The 19,382-nt window shown below is 35.0% G+C and overlaps 1 protein-coding gene across 1 annotated transcript in view; it reads right to left on the reverse strand.

Annotated features, from left to right (window-relative positions):
- The window catches only part of Vps29 (vacuolar protein sorting 29), a 115,837-nt gene that overhangs the window by 64,398 nt on the left and 32,057 nt on the right, over positions 1 to 19,382 (reverse strand). The window lies entirely within an intron of this gene.

Raw genomic sequence — 19,382 nt, forward strand, 5'->3', positions numbered from 1 at the left:
GGATGTCTACTTTCCCTTCTTTTCTCAAACCGCTTTCGAATACTTATGATAAAGCTATAAATCTTATCCAGGATGTAAATCGTTCGGCAACTAAACCATTACTTGATATTAAAAAACTTTATATTCTTTCGTGTGCGTCTTTCGCTTTTCTTCAAATCCATGGTGATATTCCTAGATCCCTTAGATTTACGTCTTCTTTTGTATCTGATCGGTCAAATTATCAACTCCGTAGTTCTCTAAATATCCAAATTCCCCATACACCAACAATAAGATCCGATTTTAATCCTCTTGTTGCGTGTCATTTGACATGGAACACCCTTCCCGATTCGGTTCGAGAATGCACTCGTTTGGCACCTTCAAAAGACTAGTAAAAAAATATTTGTTTTCATGTGACTAATTTTCTTCACCTTTGCTTGCTGCGAATAGTTTTTTTCATTTATTTCTTTTTTTTATTTTTTTTTCTTGTTTTATTAAGCAAATGCTTTACATGTTAAAAGTTCAAATGCTTATGTTTATATGTTTAAGTATTAATGTTATGTTTATATTGTTTAAATCTTAAGTGTTTAAATTTTTAATATTTTTTTAATCTTTTCATAATCCCCATCCTACAGGCCATGGAGCCTTTGTGGGGATTTGTAGATTGTTATGTAATTATTTTACTGGTATATGGAAAATAAATCTATTTATCTATCTATCTATCTATCTAATACGGTAGAATTTTCCGAATCAAAGCATATTTAAATGAAGTGAAATAAAATCTTTGGCTATTATAAGCCATGTCTATATCCATTGAGATGTACTTGAGAAAAGTAAAAAGCGATGAACACGGAAACACAAATGATGACAAATCACCTTTTTTCTTGAAAGCTGGATACGCTGTCTGATGTTATTATGGGGAGGGGGCACATTTCATACTTTGGTTCGTTTTGTCTTTAGATGAAATCATCTTGAACAGGCAAAGATATTAGAATAGTAGGGGAGGAGATTAATAAAAGTGAAAAAAAAAACTAAGCGGGCAAGCTTCCCCTTACAGTACGGATCTTTCAAAGCTTCAGAATTTAAAAGGAACTTAAAATTAAGCCTGTTTGATGTGACTTATGGAGAGGGGGCTTTTTCAAGAAATAATTCAAGCTGGTCCCTTATCCATTACTTTTGGAGACACTTTCATCGACTTGCAATGTTGTATAAGGTTCAAAATTAGGTTCGAAGTGTGCGGAGGAGCTTCGATTAGTTTCCAGAAGTTACATTTCAGATATGGGCTCTCAAAGCTAAAATACTAAAATCCAATCCTTTGCTTTTGGTTATAATCAGTAAAGAATTGTAGAAATAATAATGAAAAACATGTTGACTTCTGGTAGGAGCTGATACTAACAAGTCAAAATCCAGCCAAGTAAACTTGGCGCACCGTTGCTTTCATAAGACATAGAAAATCTTGGAAAACATCCCAATCTGGTAAAAATATCTCCAAGAATTTATCCAGGATTTTTTTTCAAGGGGGGGGGTACAAAAAGATTAAAAAACGCATCAAAACTTATTTATAATAATTTTTGTTACGTGTTTCAGACAAATATTTTTTTTTGGGAGGGGGTCAAACCTCCTACCCCCCCTGGATACGGCCTTGAATATCTCGGTAAATTTAACAATTACAGCTTATTCACAACGAGATTTTACTCATACCTAGATTTAGCTAAGACTAACTTGATCCAATCAGATTTTTCACAGTAGAAATGGCTTAAATTAGCGTTAACCAAATCTTGGTATTAGTAAAATTTCACTGTAAATGGGGTTTAGCTCATTAATGCACGCACAAGCAGCCTAGTTTCATTTATGTTGGGGTATTATTGGGGCCGGATCAAGACTGCGAAGCCCCAAAGTTAATTTATTTCTAGGCTATCCATGAATAAAACAAATTGTATTGAAAAATCAAGCAAGACCGAAATAGATCTTACATCAAAGCCTCTTTTTCTAAAATACAGGAATTGGGACTGCCGTCACAATATATGTTTTTTCAACCTGCAACATGGAGACGAAACTTGGGCGTTTTTTTTTTTCTTTTCATTTTAAAGTCATTTATTTGTGTGTGCTTAATTAAACAAACATTATTATTTAAGATGAGGAGGTTGTTTGGTGTTTTGAAGTTTTTAAACAATTTACACGTTTCTGGAAAAAAAATATCTTCTATCAAAATATTATAGATCAGGCCTCTCAACCTTGACAACCGATAGGCTAAAGCTTAACCTAGTCTGATTGCTAATAGGACCCTCGATACTGGGAATAAAAATAGCGAAAATAAACTTTGTTTTCTTAGAAGCTACGCGCACAACACAAGGAAAAGTCAGGCTGCATATTGACTCCAGTCAGATAGGTTTAGAGCGAGACATTTCTCAGTGTCCTTTCTTTAAAAAATCATAATTCTGACGATTTTTATTTTAGCATAATTTCTTTTGCCTTTTGACTATCTTTACACAATTGTTTCCTCCCTCGAAATAAATTCCTGTACACTTACGATACATCGAGGCTTTATTTTATTTATTTTCCAACATAGAGATGGGAGATTCAGGTTTTTTATATCCATACATAGATCAGCGACAGTCTTCTTCTTTCACAACCCAAAAATAAAAGACCTCCCATTTGAGCGGAGAGCTTAGAAAAAGTCCCTAGAAATATAGTACAGAAATGTTTCAAGAGATAGCTTTTTCATCCTTTCGGTTTTTACTCTGTAGAATCGAGGTTAGTCCCGTAAATAACCACCGCAGTGAAATATGTTCCAATGCACTGAACAGTATTGCCCGGAAGTTGCCAGTCGTTTGAAGACGGAAGTAAGATTGGAAATATACCACACTTGCTGTGGTCAGTTCGGTGAGACCAGACCTTTGATTCCTCAATCAGGACTTTGATACTGTCCAAAAAATTATCATGGTGAACACAAAAGTTAAAATAAAGCGTACTTACAGAAGTGGAAACATCTCTTTTACACTTGGTCATGTTTCTTAAATTTGATTAAACTGTAGTAGAATCAAAAAGTTGTAATTAAGTCAAAAACCTAAACACGTCAAATCGATTCACTGCATAATTTTTACTGTCGCTACCTCGATTGTTCATATCAAACAGTTCGTGGTAACGAACTGTAAGTAAGGAACGACCCGGCTCAATGGTAACCGAAACTCTAAAAAACGGAATTTTGATACCAATAGATACATCAAAATAATCAGATTTTAATTATGATTTCATATTCTAAGTTTGATCAAGTTTAGTTTTACCCATCAAAAGTAATGCGACTGAGAAAATTTGGCTGATTTTCAAAAAAAGGGGAAAGACCCCCTAAAGGTTATAGAACCTTAATGAAAATCACATCTTCATATTTGGCATATCAGAGAACCCTACTGTAGAGGTTTCAAGCTTCTATCTACAAAAATGTAGAATTTTCCGTTTTTTGCCAGAAGAAAGATCACGGATGCGTGTTTATTTTTTTTTTCCCCCAGAGGTAATCGTATTGACCCAGTGGTCCTAAAATATCGTAGGAGGGCTCATTGGAACGGAAATTAAAAGTTCTAGAGCCCTTTTTAAGTGACCAAAAAATAGAGCGCAACTAGGCCCCCTCCCACGCTCATTTTTTCTCAAAGTCACCCAATTAAAATTTTGAGATAGCCATTTTGTTCAGCATAGTCGAAAATCTACTAAATATGTCTTTTAGGATGACTTGATCCCCCACAGTTCTCAGGGGAAGGGCTGCAAGTTATGAACTTTGCCCATTGCTTACATATTGTATTGGTTATTGGGAAGTATGCAGACAGTTTCAGGAAGGACGTTTTTCTGGTAGGGGGGGCTGAAGGAGGGGTATACTCGGAAGAATCTTTCCATGGAGGATGTTTCTTTGGGGTAAGGGACATTTCTATGAAGGGGGCGCCGTATTTCCAAGCATGATTTAAAAAACGATCAGAAATTAAATTTAAAAAAAACAAGTTTTTCCAAACTGAAAGTAAGAAACAACATTATAACTTGAAACGAACAGAAATTATTACGCATATGAGGGGGTTCTCCCCTAGGTCAATACCTCGCTCTTTACGCTACAGTTTTTTTTAGTGATTTCAAAAGAGATATCTATTCTAATTAAACGGCTTTAGTGATTCAGGGGTTTGTGAATTAAAACAATTTTTAAGTTTTAACGTAAAGAGCGTGGTATTGACTAAGGGGAGAACCCCCACATATACGTAATAACATATACGTAATAAAAAAAAAATAATAAAAAAAACAAGCGATACGGCTCAATAGTAATCGAAACTTTTAAAAACGGAATTTTGATGTAAATAAATGTATTAAAAGAATGGGCTTATAATGCTGATTCTAAATATATCAATTTTATTAAGTTTAGTATTACTCATCAAAGGCTACGAGCCTGAGAAAATTTGCCTGATTTTTTAAAGAGGGGGGAAACATCCCCTACAAGTGAAAGAATTTTAATGAAAATCACACCGTCCGATTCAGCGTATCAGAAAACTCTATTACATAGGTTTCAAGCTCATATGTGCAAAAATCTGCAACTTTGTATTTTTTTTTTCCAGAACAAAAATATACGAATATAGAAGTTCGTTACGTAAGTTAATTTGTAAATTACGTCAGAACCAAATTTAGAGACAGCCATTTAGCAAAAGAAAAGTAAAAATTTTATGCAAATTTTGTTCACTTGTTCAATGACGGTGAGCCAAAATAAAAGCTGCATTAACTAAAACACGATCAGAAATTAAATAAAAAAAAGCAAGTTTTTTAAACTGAAAGTAAGGAGTGACATTATAACTTAAAACGAACAGAAATTATTCCGTATATGAAAGGGACTGTCCCCTCCTCAACGCCTCGCTCTTTACACTAAAGTTTGACTCTGTCTCACAAATTTATTTTTCGAAATAAAAGAAAACTTCAACGGAAAGTGCGCGGCGTTGTGATGGGGACAGCCCCTTTCATATACGGAATAATTTCTGTTCGTTTTAAGTTTTAATGTCGCTCTTTACTTTCAGTTTAAAAAACTTGTTTTTTTTTTTAATCATAATCAGGGGCGGGGCGTGATCCACCAAGGAGTTTTGCTTGAAAGGCAGAACAGAAACACTCGCTCTTCGTTAACTTCCAATTCCAATGCTTGCAAAAAAAGAGGAAGCGAGTAATTTGATAAGTAAATTCCGAAATTTCACTTTGATATCAAGGAGGCACACTTGTGCCTCTTTAAAGAGGTGACCCACCTCAATGTTAAGCGATCTCCGGTCCTAGCGGTCGCAGAGAGACAGCAGTGATCGCATTTTGTAACCCAAGCTCTAACTAAGAAACGTGCAAAATTTCACCCCCTCCGACTTTATCTTCATGGGTAAAAGTGGGCCGGAAGTTTCGACCCTCCTACCACAGCCCCCCTTTAATGTTGTCCGATTGGGCTGAAATGTAGAGGTTAAGCTTTCCTAGGTCCCGGGAGATTATCCTCTAAATTTCAGCTCAATCCGATTACTCCTTCCCTGTTTTCCAAAAAAACAATATAGCCACTTAATGTTCATTTCTCTTTTTTTTATCAGCCACGCCTACAGGCCACAGTTGGCAACGGATCCAGATGAATGAGGACTCATTCGAAGCGGAATTCGACCTGTTAGGGCCTTTTGATATTTTCAGACCGAAAAAATTATCCCCCGAATTTATATTTACGAAAAACCTCGTTTTCCTGTAAGAACCCATGTTAAATTTTCCCACCACAGCCCCCCTTTAACGTTGTCGGATCAGGCTGAAATTTCGAGGATAAGCTTTCCTGGGGCCTGGGAGCTTATCCTCAAAATTTCAGCTCAATCCGATTCTTCATTCCCTATTTTCCAAAAAACAAATCTCCAGATTTGTGGGGGTTTGCTTGCGTCAAAAATAGATACGGGAGACTAAAATAATATAACAAGTGTCTATGTGGTACAAAGGTCGATGCTTCTGAATGTCAAGCACAATATCCGTGATCTATTCCCTGCCAAATAAAATTTTTTATATACTGAATTTAAAGTTTAAAAAAGAAACTCAGTTTCTTTTTTAAATTATTTGAAAAAAACTACGTTTTCTAAAGAGTTAAATAAGTAATAAACTGTACAAAAACTCACAGAAATTATTTGAAAAAAACTACGTTTTCTAAAGAGTTAAAGAGGCTGAGTCACAAGTTCGAACCTTAAAACGTACAGGGATTAGGAGGTGCAGTTGGGGGGCTGCCGCCCCCCCAAGTCCCCGCTTCCGTATATGAAAGGGGATGTAACCTCCTCAACCCCTCGCTCTTTAAGCTAAAGTTTGACTTTCTCATAACTCTTTTTTTTTAAACAATAAAAACTTTAGCATAAAGAGTGAGGCGTTGAGGAGGGCACAGCCCCTTTCATATACGGAAGCGGGGATTTGGGGGGCGAAAGCCCCCCAACTGCACCTTCTAATCCCTGTACGTTTTAAGGTTCGATCTTGTGACTCAGCCTCTTCAACTCTTTAGAAAACGCAGTTTTTTTCAAATAATAATAATAAAGGCAGTAGTTACACAACTCCCAGGATGTAACTATTTTAATGTTCAGGAGAACTCTCCAACACACAAAAGTCGCTCCTTTCGTCAGTGTTTCAACTACTTTCAAAATTTCCGGGGATTCCTAAAATTTCCGCAAAAAATGGGTTCTCTGAGGACTTAAAAAAAATAAACGTTCGTAATATACGAACATTAACACGAGGCACATATTGTTAATTTTCCGAGAAATTTCAGAGAACCAAATTTCCTTTCGGGAAAATCCGGAGAAACCCCAAAAAATTCATAGATGGTGGAAGAACAGTTATTGCAGCATAGTAGATTAATCATTTAACACTAAAACAGAAATAGGGGGGGAATTTTTGCAAAAATAAAATTCGTAATAATTGCATAAAGTTAAGAAGTGCCTTGTTTGATTTTATTTTGCCCCTACCCCACGAAAAAAAAATCCTACTTACATCCCCGATTGGACACATACAAGGAGAAATCAGACGGTATTTGGACTGCATGATTGGGCTTCGTATAAGAGTTAAGAAGCCTAGAAACAAACTATTGTCTAAGATATCAAAGAACTCAGTGTTAAATTAAATCCAACCAGAATAAGCATTCTTATTCTGCGTTTTTCCTTTTTTGTTTACTAAATCTCCCGCCCTGTTTGATTAATGAGAATATGGTTGGTAAAACTGGTTTAAAACCGACCTATCTCCAGTTTATCGTAATGGTCAAGTTCTAGGGCATCCTACCACGAAACACAGGCTCGACTCTTCCCGCGGAATCGGGCCTCCCGCCACGAATTTTCTCTCTCCCTTGGAAATACACGGAAAAAAACAGCCGTCAAACCCTGAATACTCAGTAATTGTGTGTTCTACGAACCATTCATCAATGACAAAAAGTGTTAACTTTTGAAAGAGATGAACTTCATGGGAAATGTGACACGATGGAGTTAAAATTTTGCATTAGTGCTTTCAAGGCACCAATGTAGAGGGATGCTTCGGGTTCTTGCTGCCTCTAACGATGTGACTCTTCTAAATAAGTATCACAGGCAGCGCAATAGCACTGCCTATGATAGCTCCAGCTATTGTACTGAATGAACATATTCTAAATTCTGTATATGTAAATGTCAATAAACCGTTTGGTTTGTCCTCCAAAAAAGACAAAAAACATGCATCGAATTCAAATCCAACCTTTTCAAAATATAGGCTTTGGTAGGCCATTAGTAAATAGTAAAATGTTAAGGCCATTCGAGAATCCAGAAAGGTGTTAAAGTTTACCAAGCTGTCCACTCCAATATTATATCTTCAAGGAGGAATCCCGGAACTGATCAAAATACTAGATTGGGAAAACAGAAGGGTTTAAATTAGGGCTCCCTGTGCATAGCCTTGGGTGTGTTGATATCAAATCACTGAAAAGTGCTATGCCAAGTTAGAAGTTGTTCTAAATAACTATATTATAAAAAATAATCATAGAAGAGTATGAGAGGATAAGCGTTTAAGATATGTATAAGGAAAGAAGAAGAGTATAAAAATAAATGATTTGAAGAATTAGACCAAGAAAAACAGAGGCTTCATGAAAAATTAAGTAAACAAGAAGAAATTCAGTAATTTTGCGACTATTTATTAAGTTATCCTTATAAAATAACCTTTCCAAAATTAAATTTTTGAAAGCACAATAGACAAGGTAAATTGTAAATCGAAAATTTTGCTCGTTAAAACGCTGTTGTCAAAAACAAAATATAGTCTTTTATTATAAAATATATACAAAATATAAAATATTATACAAAATATAATGTATTATTATAAAGTAGATAATTTCGGAGACCACACTGCCTTTCCATGACGCTAAATAAAAGTTCAAATAGGGATAAAATCCTTTTAATAGACAGTTTTTCACAAACAGTGATAAAAATTCATAAAAATTACCAGATATTTGTCTGGTAAAAATGCCAGTTTTACTACTGATGACGGTCACTGCATATGTGACCGAAATATCTGGCATTTTTTTTTTTTTTTTTGAATTTCCATCAGTGTTTGTGAAACACTGTCTAATAAAAGGATTTTATCCATACTTGAAGTTTTTATTTATCGAAAAAATATAATATATATACAAAATATAAAATATATACAAATTATAATGAATTATTATAAAATATATACAAAATATAAAATATATGCAAATTATAAAGTATTATTTTCCGAAATTCTTTTTTAACGTAGACTACACCTGTGATTCACTTACTTATTCAGATAATTTGTATTTATTCGTAATGAGAGAAGGTTGATAGCTTTTACTTAATCTCGATTATTAACAATACTTTACTATACTTAATTACACTTAACGATATGACCTTTCTAAAATTAATCTCTGCGAACGCATTTGATGGATTCCATGCATCTTTATGACAAAGCCAAACATAAAAATAGATAGAAACTGACTTTAGGCAGTTCTACTACCCAAAGGATTTATCACAACTTTTAGCAATTTGTTATCACAAGGAATTTTCCCCCTTGTTTATATTTTGATTTATTTCCATGTCTAATAATTTTTGGATGATTTATCTGTTATTTATTTTTCTTGCTTCTGTAACAATTCTGCTTGTATGCCGTGTGAAAGTAGAACCGATACCAGCTTAAGAAAAAATTGGATAAGAAGAAAAGTCTATCAGAAATATTATCATTCGTTATACAACCAATATATTTATGTATTTTATTTACTTGTGAAGGACAGTGTATTTTGTTTCTCTTGAAGAAATGTTCAACCATTTTAGCACTACACAAAAATAGGCACGAATTTGGATACTTGTAGTCTAATTAATTTTTTATGTTCTACTTTATCCTTTATCTAATACTTTCTTTCTTGGCAAAGAAACAAAAAGAAAAAAAAAAACGAAAATAAGAAAGAAGAGCGAGAAATAGAGTATAGAGAACTGATAAAACTGAAAACAGAAGCCAGCCACAAGGGGATATATATACCAATGACATCTTCAGCACTCATTTGAGCGATAATACTATTATTAAAATAAATGGAAATTTTACCCAAAAAGGTCACAAGAATATGTTGTTATTCTAGCATGATTTGGGCCAAGAAAGGCCACAATTTTAAAGTTGTAAGGAGTAAAGGGATGAGGTAGAAGCTTAATAACATTTAACCGGGAGAGTATTGGGGCAGTAGATGAGTCCTAGAAAGTTTCATTGATGTAGCTTAACAACTTTGAAGTTAGCGCAAATTAACTTTTGTATATCTCTACCTTCCTTTTTTATGCAATTGAGATTCGGCATTACTATTTCGGAACACTTGGGAACCCTTTATTAAAGTATCTGTATTTGGAGTCGGGAAAGTACTGTGAATCAAAAGTAGATAAGGGCTAAGGGATTTATATTTCGTTTTCTACAAATTATTGACAGACAAAATGAAAATAAATCACCGCCATCTATATTTTACTTACCAAAGACAAAAAATTCAAAAACATCAAACAAAGCCGCTTTTACACGTTCTTTGGAATGAAAAAATTAAGTTACGTTTTCAGGTAAGTTGAGACCCCCTGGTAATACAGTCACTCATTCTGCAAAAACGGAGATAAAAAAGCATTTGTTCCTCCAAACTGTTGATGGAATTTGTAAAATCAGAACTTAAATGCGTTATAGACAGTTGCATTTTCCACTAGAGGAATGAGTTCTCGGTCCCTTTTTTGATTTGCTTGTTTTGGTAAGTCTCCTTCAATAAAGAAGCAATTAACATGCATGTAAGAGCTGGACAGAAAAAAAGGTTCCTTTTGTTTTAGTTACAATACTGGTAAAAAGTAATATTTTTCAGCTATTTCTGTTCGTTTTAGGTTTCAATGTTGCTCTTTACTTTCAGTGGATTTTTATTTTTATTCTAAGCTAAACAACCGTTTTTACGACAGGGAGATCATTCTTCCAGTGAGTCTGAATTTACCCATAGTCTTTAAGAAAATTAAATATAAAAAAAAAAGTTTTTTTCAACTGAAAGTAAGGAGCAACATTAGAACTCAAAACAAACAGAAATTATTCCGTATATGAAGGAATTGCCCCAATCCTCAATACCTTGCTCTTCACGCTTAAGTTTTTAGCATTTTTAAAACAGCTTCATATTCAGATTAAACGGCCCTTGTATTTCAGGAGTCGTTCTTAAAAAATTGGGACAAACTATTAAACAGGGGCTAATAAGAGAGCCCCTTGAAAGATAAACTTTCTAACAGTTGAGGGCAAACCTGAGAAATCGGAGAAACAAAGCAGAATGCTTTGAACAGCTTCATATTCAAATTAAACGGCCCTTCTGTTTCAGGAGTCGTACTTAAAAAACTGGGACAAGCAGTCAAACAGGGGCTACTAAGACAGCCCCTTGAAAGAGAAATTTCTAACAGTTGAGGGCAAACCTGAGAAATCCGTGAAATAAATCAGAATGCTTTGAACAGCTTCATATTCAAATTAAACGGCCCTTCTGTTTCAGGAGTCGTTCTTAAAAAAACTGGGACAAGCAGTCAAACAGGGGCTATTAAGACAGCCCCTTGAAAGAGATATTTCTAACAGTTGAGGGGCAAACCTGAGAAATCTGTGAAACAAATCAGAATGCTTGACTTGTCACCATTCAGCACCAGGCAATTAGCATCGAACCAAAGAATTACCCAGTCAAACAAAATAACCGATTTGACACACAACTTAGTTTCAGTTCTGACAATACTACAAAGCGACACAGACTAGAACGTCCTTATCCATTGATGGGAATCTTCATTTTTCGGCATGGAAAGATAACTAGTTTCAAGATTAGGTCTTGACCAGTTTCTCGATTGTGGGGATGATATGCCACTTTTTATAATTTAAAGACTTAGTGTATAGAAATAAATTTCTGATATCTATATCTTACCTAACAAAGACCAAGATTCAGAAACATCAAAAAACTACCGTTTTTCTATGTTCTTTAGAGCGGAAAAACTTTTGCTGCGTTTTCAGGTAAGTGGAGAGATCCTGGTAAAGCAGTTCTTCAGCCCGTTAAAAAGGTTTAAGAAAAGCAATTTTGTGTTCACATAGTAATGACTGGGTGTGTACAATTAAAACGAGATGGATATAAAGAAAAACGGGCATTATTTTTCAATACGACAACGAATAACTGACAAAAAATGTTTTTTCATTAATAGTAATAGAAATCCGATTATTTCGGCTTCACGTCCAGAAGCCTTTATCAACAGGAAAAAGAGAAAAGAAAAGAAAACAAAACAACCTAGCATAAACAAAATGAAGACAAGATACAAAAAAATCACATTTTAAAAGCGTCCGGTATTTATCACAAATGCCGTTTGGCCTTGCTTTGTACATTTGCGGTAAATAAATACTGGATGTTTTTAAGATGTGAGTTTTTATTTTATTTTATTTTCATTTTGTTTTCTCATGGAATTTATGCTTATCCTTCCTCCTTTTCTTTATGTTTTTGTTTATGTTAGTTTGTTTAGTTTACTTTTCCATTTTTTCCCGTTGATATTCTACATTTTCATTTCGTTTTACTTGCAAATGAGTGGTAGTGTTGTCAAAGAAATTACTAACAGAGTACGCAAAATCAGAGCTGATATGTGTTATAAAGCTGGTTGCATTTTCCACTACATGATTGTGAACTGAGTTCTAACTTTTTGTTTTTTATTATTTTATAAATTCTCCACTCTCTTTTAGTCACAAAAATGGTAGAAAAAACTAGTGTTTTTCGGAAGCAGCTAATCGTTTTTAAACAGTGGCAGACCATTTTTATTTTGCGTCCAAATTTGGCCTTTGTCTTAAAGCAAATATGTAATGTTTAATACAGTTTTGACTCTAAAATTTCTACTCTTTGAGCGACAGTTCCACTTTTGACAAATTTTTTGCTTCAATTATTTTCTAGAAATTAATTTGAAAAAGCCTTCCTGGCATACATTCCCTAGAAAAATTCCTTTTATTACTCGTTCTCGGAATAATAGGGAAAATTTTCTAATCAAACTCTAAGGTCTAATTCTGAATACTTACCAAATCGATAAAATAGAATTAACAAAAGAAATGTTGCCTTTTTAAAGCACATTCCATGTTTGAACATTATTGATAGATAGGAATAATTCTCTATAATTAAGATCTATAGAATAGTATTCGAAGGTTCTTCCATCTTCATTTTCTCTGAGAAGCCTTAGAATTAGTCCTAGAAAGTCAAAATGAAGATCAATTCTGACAAAATAAAGGATTTATTCCAGGAATGAAAGATCGTCAGGAAATATGATTAGACCAACAAGTTCCTTTCTATTATAATGGAGCACATTTACATTTATATTACACTCAGGGCCGTCACCATTATTTTCTTTCGAGAGGGGGGGAGGGGGTACAAAAAAACTTTAAAAACCTATCGAAAATTTGTTTATATGCATTTGCGTTACGTTTTTATGAGCCGGACAAACATTTCTGGGAGGATATTCACCCTTCCCCACCCCTGGATACGGTCTTGATTTATGCTATACATAAGTTATTCTTAGTCACAACAGTGTAAACTATTATAGGAATAAAACTGTTTTTATTATCACCCTAAAAACTGCCATGGATAACAAACAGTATTTGTCTTCATTCAGGTTTACAAAAAAAACCTTTGGAGATAATGAAATATTAAGGGACTGGAATTTTCGCACTTTTGGAATTATCCGGGGGATTTTCAACATGAAGGGAAATTTTCCGTGAAGAATATTCCACTGGGGAAATTTTCCAAGATGGGTGAAGGGGAATTTCCGAGGGATAATACACCAAACACCAGGTTAATCATCACTCCGAAACATAAAGAATATGATAAAATTTTGTAAGAGCAGTCCCTTTATATTGCAAGAAAGCAAATTTAATTGAAGCGAAAAAATTTTAAGGAAAAATAATAATAAAGAAGTAAATTTTTTCAATTAGGAATAAACAGAACTTTAGAATAAAGAAAAAAATTTATACCCAAATTCAAGACGTTTGACATATCCATATGCTTGACATGCCACTAACCTTCATCTTTTTAACTAGGTGAATATAAGGCTTATAATCGAACTTCAGAGAACAGGTATAAGGCTTTACCATTGAAATATTTTATTATTAAATAATAAAAGCCTTCTCTTCTCAAAGATTTTAGTCCCAGTCGAACCAAATGACAATTTATTCGGACAAAGTAAAACCTCCCTCCTAAGCACGAAGGATATAATGAAATTTCGTAAGACCAGTCCCTTTGTGCCGCAAGAAAGCAAATTTCCATACAGTTTATACTGTTCTTAATTCATTGTTACAGGAACAATAGTGGGGAATAATATATGAGCCAAATCGTGTTTACTGATGCAGTGAAACCGCCTGTGACTGACAGTTGCGAAAAAATAACAGTTGCGCTTTTTAGAAAACATTTAAGTCAATTGGGTTTTTTTGCTCATACCGCTTATATTTATCTATCTATATACATATTGATTTAAAAAAGAAATCCACAAAATAAGTTTTTCAAAAAAAGTAAAGAACTTTATTAAACTAAAAATGAACAAAAATAGAATCAAATAATCTATCAAGCATACAACTACCACAGATCAGTATCAATAAATAAATGAAACCCAAAACAAACAGAAATAAAATAAATAACAGAGTCAAACTCAAAACGAACAGAAATTATTATGAGTAGGGTTCTAAAACTCTATGCTTTCTAAAAGCCTGAATATAATTTGTACTTTACTAAAAAAAATGGATTTCTTAAAGTTATAAAAATGTAAAAATTTAAAAGAATTTTTTTCAGTAAATTACAAATTATTTTCTGGCTTTTAGAAAGCATAGGGTTTTAGAACCCTGCTCATATTAATTTCTACTCGTTTTGAGTTTGACTCAAAAGGAGTTTTTGAGTCATTTGTTATTTATTTTAATTTCTGTTTGTTTTGGGTTTCGCTTTTATTGATACTGATTTGTGGTAATTGTATGCTTGGTAGATTATTTGATTCTATTTTTGTTCATTTTTAATTTGATGGAGTTCTTTAATTTTTTTTAAAAACTTATTTTGTGGAAAAAGTTTTTTATTAATTTCTGTTCGTTTTTTATTGACATAGTCCCATTATTTTTGTGAATAATTTTAAAACTCATATTCTTCCTCTTCAGAGGCAACAAAACAAAGCTCTGTGTCTATTGAAAAATTGCCTGCCTAGCCCGTTTTCTTACCCTGGTAAATCGTCAACAAAAAGTATGTATCAAATTTTAAATATCTCTTTATATTAAAATTTAATATTTCTCTTCTTTCCATTCTGTTCTTCATAAGATTAAACACGTTCAAGGTCTTTTGCCTGAGTATTTTTATTTGCATAATAATTTTTTTCAGGATGATAATCAGGTTTTGCATGCATATTGGACCCGTGGCAGTTCTGTTGTCCGTCAGGCTTTAATAAAATCTGAAAGGTCCCGTTTTTCACCTAGGCATAGCGTTGTAAATAATTGGAATAAATATTATAGTTTTGGGGGTTTGAATAATTCATTGTTTTATAATAAAATAGGGTTAATGAGTCATCTAATCAGTAATTATTAATTTTGATTTATTTTCTGGGGTGGATAGTTCTTGTTTCACTTTATTTATTTGGTTATTTCGAGGTTTTTCGGATTTTGTTTGTTGTTACCGTACGGAAAGTTGAAGAGCAATCTTTCTATTCCAGTATCTGGAGATAGTATTATTTATTCATTGTTGAGTGTATATAAGCCCACACACGAGTTATTCTCACTGTGGGTCATTAATTTGACAGTTTTGTCAAAACATTTTTCATTGATTAATAAAGAACCTGAACCTGAACTTGAACTAATCTTTTTCATGGAAAAAGAATGGGCCTCTTCTAAAGTTAAACAACCATCCTTTCCATAAAAACCTTAAATATCCCCTGGACATAACTTAGAACCCTTGCCCCTAATCTCTGAGGCTTGTTTCAAACCCAAAAGCCTTGTTATGCAATATTCAGACTATTTTGAATAGAATAACTATTTCAAAATTTCTAGTAGATGCATTTCGGGACAATACGACGTGTTTGGGTAGAGGGGGATAGCTGCCCTCCGATCACTTTGAGTCTTAAAAAGAGCACTAGAGCGCCTGATTACCAATCGAATGAGCCCCCTCGGAAGTTTATATGACCCTGCTTTCTATAAAAACCTTATATGCCCCCAGGGCACAACCTACTACCCTTGCCCTGAGGGCTGGGGGGTTGTATTATCCTCAAAGACATAATTCCAGACCTTCCTAATATTTTGAACACATTGGCTAACTCAAAATTTTGATTGAACGTGTTTGGGAGAATGATGTGCGTTGGGGGGGCATTTGCCCTCTGACACTTTCGACTAATAAGAGAGGCACTAGTCCTCTCAATTTCCACTCGAATGGGCGACTTTTAAACCAACTAACGACACAACTTTCTATAAAACATTATATGCCCCACGTGCATAACTTACCACCCTTGGCAGGAGGACTATGGGAGGGGGGTTGGGGGTTGGGTTTGTCATCCTCAAAGACATAATTTCCAGACCTTTCAACTACGTTGAACATAAAGGTCATATCAAATGTTGATCAGAAATGTTTCGGAAGATTATGGAAGTGGGGGGGGTAATATCCCTACGATTACTTTCGACTATTAAAAAGGGCAGTAGCCCTCTTAATTTCCAATCGAATAAGCCCTTTTTGAAGTTTTTACGACAACGCTTTCTATAAAAACCTTATAGGCCCCCAGGGCATAACAGAACAACCTCGTCCGGGGGGCTGTGCGTGTGTGAGTGGGGGGGTCATACACAACTAAAAATGTCCAGGCCCTTCAACTACGTTTAACAAAACGGCTATATCAAAATGTTGATTGGAAGTATTTGGGGAAATGATGGGCCTGAGGGGGACAACCCTTGCCCTGAGAGTTGTGGGAGGGGGGTCATCCTCAAAGGCCGAATTTCCAGACCTTTAAACTACTTTGAACAAAATCGCTATCTCAAAATTTTAATTAATATGTTTGGGGAAATGGTGGGCTTGAGAAGGGGGTTAGTTGCCCTCCTATCACTTTCTACTATTAAAAAGGGCACTAGCCCTTTCAATTTCCAATCGAATGAGCCTTTTTTGAAGTTTCTGCAACAACGCTTTCTATAAAGACCTTATATGTCCCCGGGGTATAACTTACACCCCTTGTCCTGAGGGCTGCAGGGGGGGGGGCTGTCATCCTCAAAGACATGATTTCCAGAACTATCAACTACGTTGAACAAAATGGCTATCTCAAAATTTTGATTGGGTGTGTTTGGGGGAATGGTGGGCGTGAGAGAGGGGGGGGGGTTAGTTGCCCTCCAATCTTTTTCTACTATTAAAAAGGGCACTAGCTTTTGCAATTTTCAATCGAATGAGCCATTTTTGAAGTTTCTACGACAACACTATCTTTCGAAACCTTATATGACCCCAGGGCATAACTTACAACCCTTGCCCTGAGAGGTGTTGGGGATTTGTCAACCTCAAAGACATAATTTCCAGAACTTTCAACTACATTGAACAAAATGGCTATCTCAAAATTTTGATTGGATGTGTTTGGGGAAATGGTGGGCGTGAGAGGGAGGTCAGTTACCCTCCAATCACTTTCTACAATTCAAAAGGGCACTAGCCCTTTCAATTTCCAATCAAAAGAGCCATTTTTGAAGTTTCTACGACAATCCTTTCTATAAAACCATATATGCCCCAAGGGCATAACTTACAACCCAAGCCCTGAGAGGTGTTGGGGATTTGTCAACCTCAAAGACATAATTTCCAGAACTTTCAACTACATTGAACAAAATGGCTATCTCAAAATTTTGTGTGGAGGTGTGTGGGAAAATGGTGGGCTTGAGAGGGAGGTCAGTTACCCTCTAATCACTTTCTACTATTCAAAAGGGCACTAGCCCTTTCAATTTCCAATCAAAAGAGCCATTTTTGAAGTTTCTACGACAATCCTTTCTATAAAACCATATATGCCCCAAGGGCATAACTTACAACCCTTGCCCTAAGGGGTGTAGATGGTTTGTCGTCCTCAAAGACATAATTTCCAGAACTTTCAACTACGTTGAACAAAATAGAAATCTCAAAATTTTGATTGGATGTGTTTGGGGAAATGGTAGGCGTGAGAGCAGGGTTAGTTGCTCTCCAACCACTTTCGACTATTAAAAAGGGCACTAGCCCTTTCAATTTCCAATCAAATGAGCCCCTTTTGAAGTTTCTATGACAACACTTTCTGTAAAAAAAAAACTTACATGTCCCATAGCTTACAACCCTTGCCCTGAGGGCTCTGAGGGGGTTATCATCCTCAGAGACCGAATTTCCAAAATTTACAACTACGCGGAAAAAAATGTACATCTCAAAATTTTGATTGCAGATATTTGGGGAAATGGCGGGCGTCAGAGGGGGGTTAGTTGCCCTCCAATCACTTTCCCCTCCAACAACTATTAAAAAAGGGCACTAGCCCTTTCAATTTCCAATCAAATGAGCCTTTTTTGAAGTTTTTACGACAATGCATTCTGTAAAAACCTCATATGCCCCCAGGCCATAACTTTCAACTCTTGCCCTGAGGGCTGTGGAAGGGGTGCCATCCTCAAAGACCTAATTTCCAGAACTTTCAACAACGTTGAACAAAATGGCTATCTCAAAATTGTGATTGGATGTGTTTTGGGTGAGGGTGGACGTGAGAGGGGGTTAGTTGCCCTCCAATCAATTTCAACTATTAACAAGAGCACTAGCCCGTTTAAATTCGGATTGAATGATCCTCCTTTGAAGTTTCTACGACAATACTTTCTATAAAAAACTTATATGCCCACAGAGCATAACTTACAACCCTTGCCTTAAGGGCTTTGGGGGGAGGGGAGTGTCCTCCTTTACGACATAACTACCAGATCTTTCAACGAGTTTGAACAAACCGGCTGTCTCAAAATGTTGATTGGATGTGTTTGGGGAAATGGTGGGCGTGGATGGGGTGTTAGTTGCCATCCAATCACTTTCAGCTATTAAAAAGGGCACAAGCCCTTCCAATTTCCAATCGAATGAGCTCTATTCGAAGTTTCTACGACAACTCCATCGATACGAAGTGCCCTGGTCTAAAACAAACCAAGAAACCAAAAAACCAAAAAACAAATAAATAATATATATATATATATATATATATATATATATATATATATATATATATATATATATATATATATATATATATATATATATATATATATGTATTTATATATGGGAAACGAATTGACCTATCTAGATGTTTTTTACGCACAAGCATAACTATTGTATTTTCTTTAGATTTCTTTAGATTTTCTTTAGATTTTAGGACGTCAACTGTGCGCCTGTCTGTTGCAAACTGTCAGGCGCCTGTTGTAAATTGTAGATGGGCCAATGCACTTCGACTATGCCAGCGGCAATGTTCAAATGAATCACCTTTATTTGCTACTTTTCCTTCGGGAAAATAGAGGGCACCACAGTGAATACATACAACGTTGAAAGGTTTCAATGATTTGTAATTAACACTTGCGTAGTTTACGATATCTTTGTAGGTTAGTACTGGGTTGCGTGGCATAGCTTATTGCTGTTGATCAATGACACAGCGTTGTTCTACACGATATCGTTTTTCTTCTAACTGAAGATAATTTTTCTGCTTAATTTTGTTCTTGTTTCGTTGTTGTTCTTGATTTCGTTTGTCTTATAATCGAAAATTCTTTTTTTTTTGTGCTTCATTTACATTTTCTGACCGCAAATTTTATTTACCCTTAACTTTCGTATCTGATTCACTGTGATTCTAGTTGTCATATTTTTTCTAAACGCAGAGATATTTGTGCTTCACTTTTGTTTTTTATTCGTTGTGATTCTCGCGCCCACTTTGTGTGCTACACTTTCTACA

The sequence above is a fragment of the Artemia sp. Qi Xiang Cuo genome, chromosome 12 (genome assembly GCF_049724085.1).
Source record: "Artemia sp. Qi Xiang Cuo chromosome 12, ASM4972408v1, whole genome shotgun sequence".
NCBI lineage: Eukaryota > Metazoa > Arthropoda > Branchiopoda > Anostraca > Artemiidae > Artemia > Artemia sp. Qi Xiang Cuo.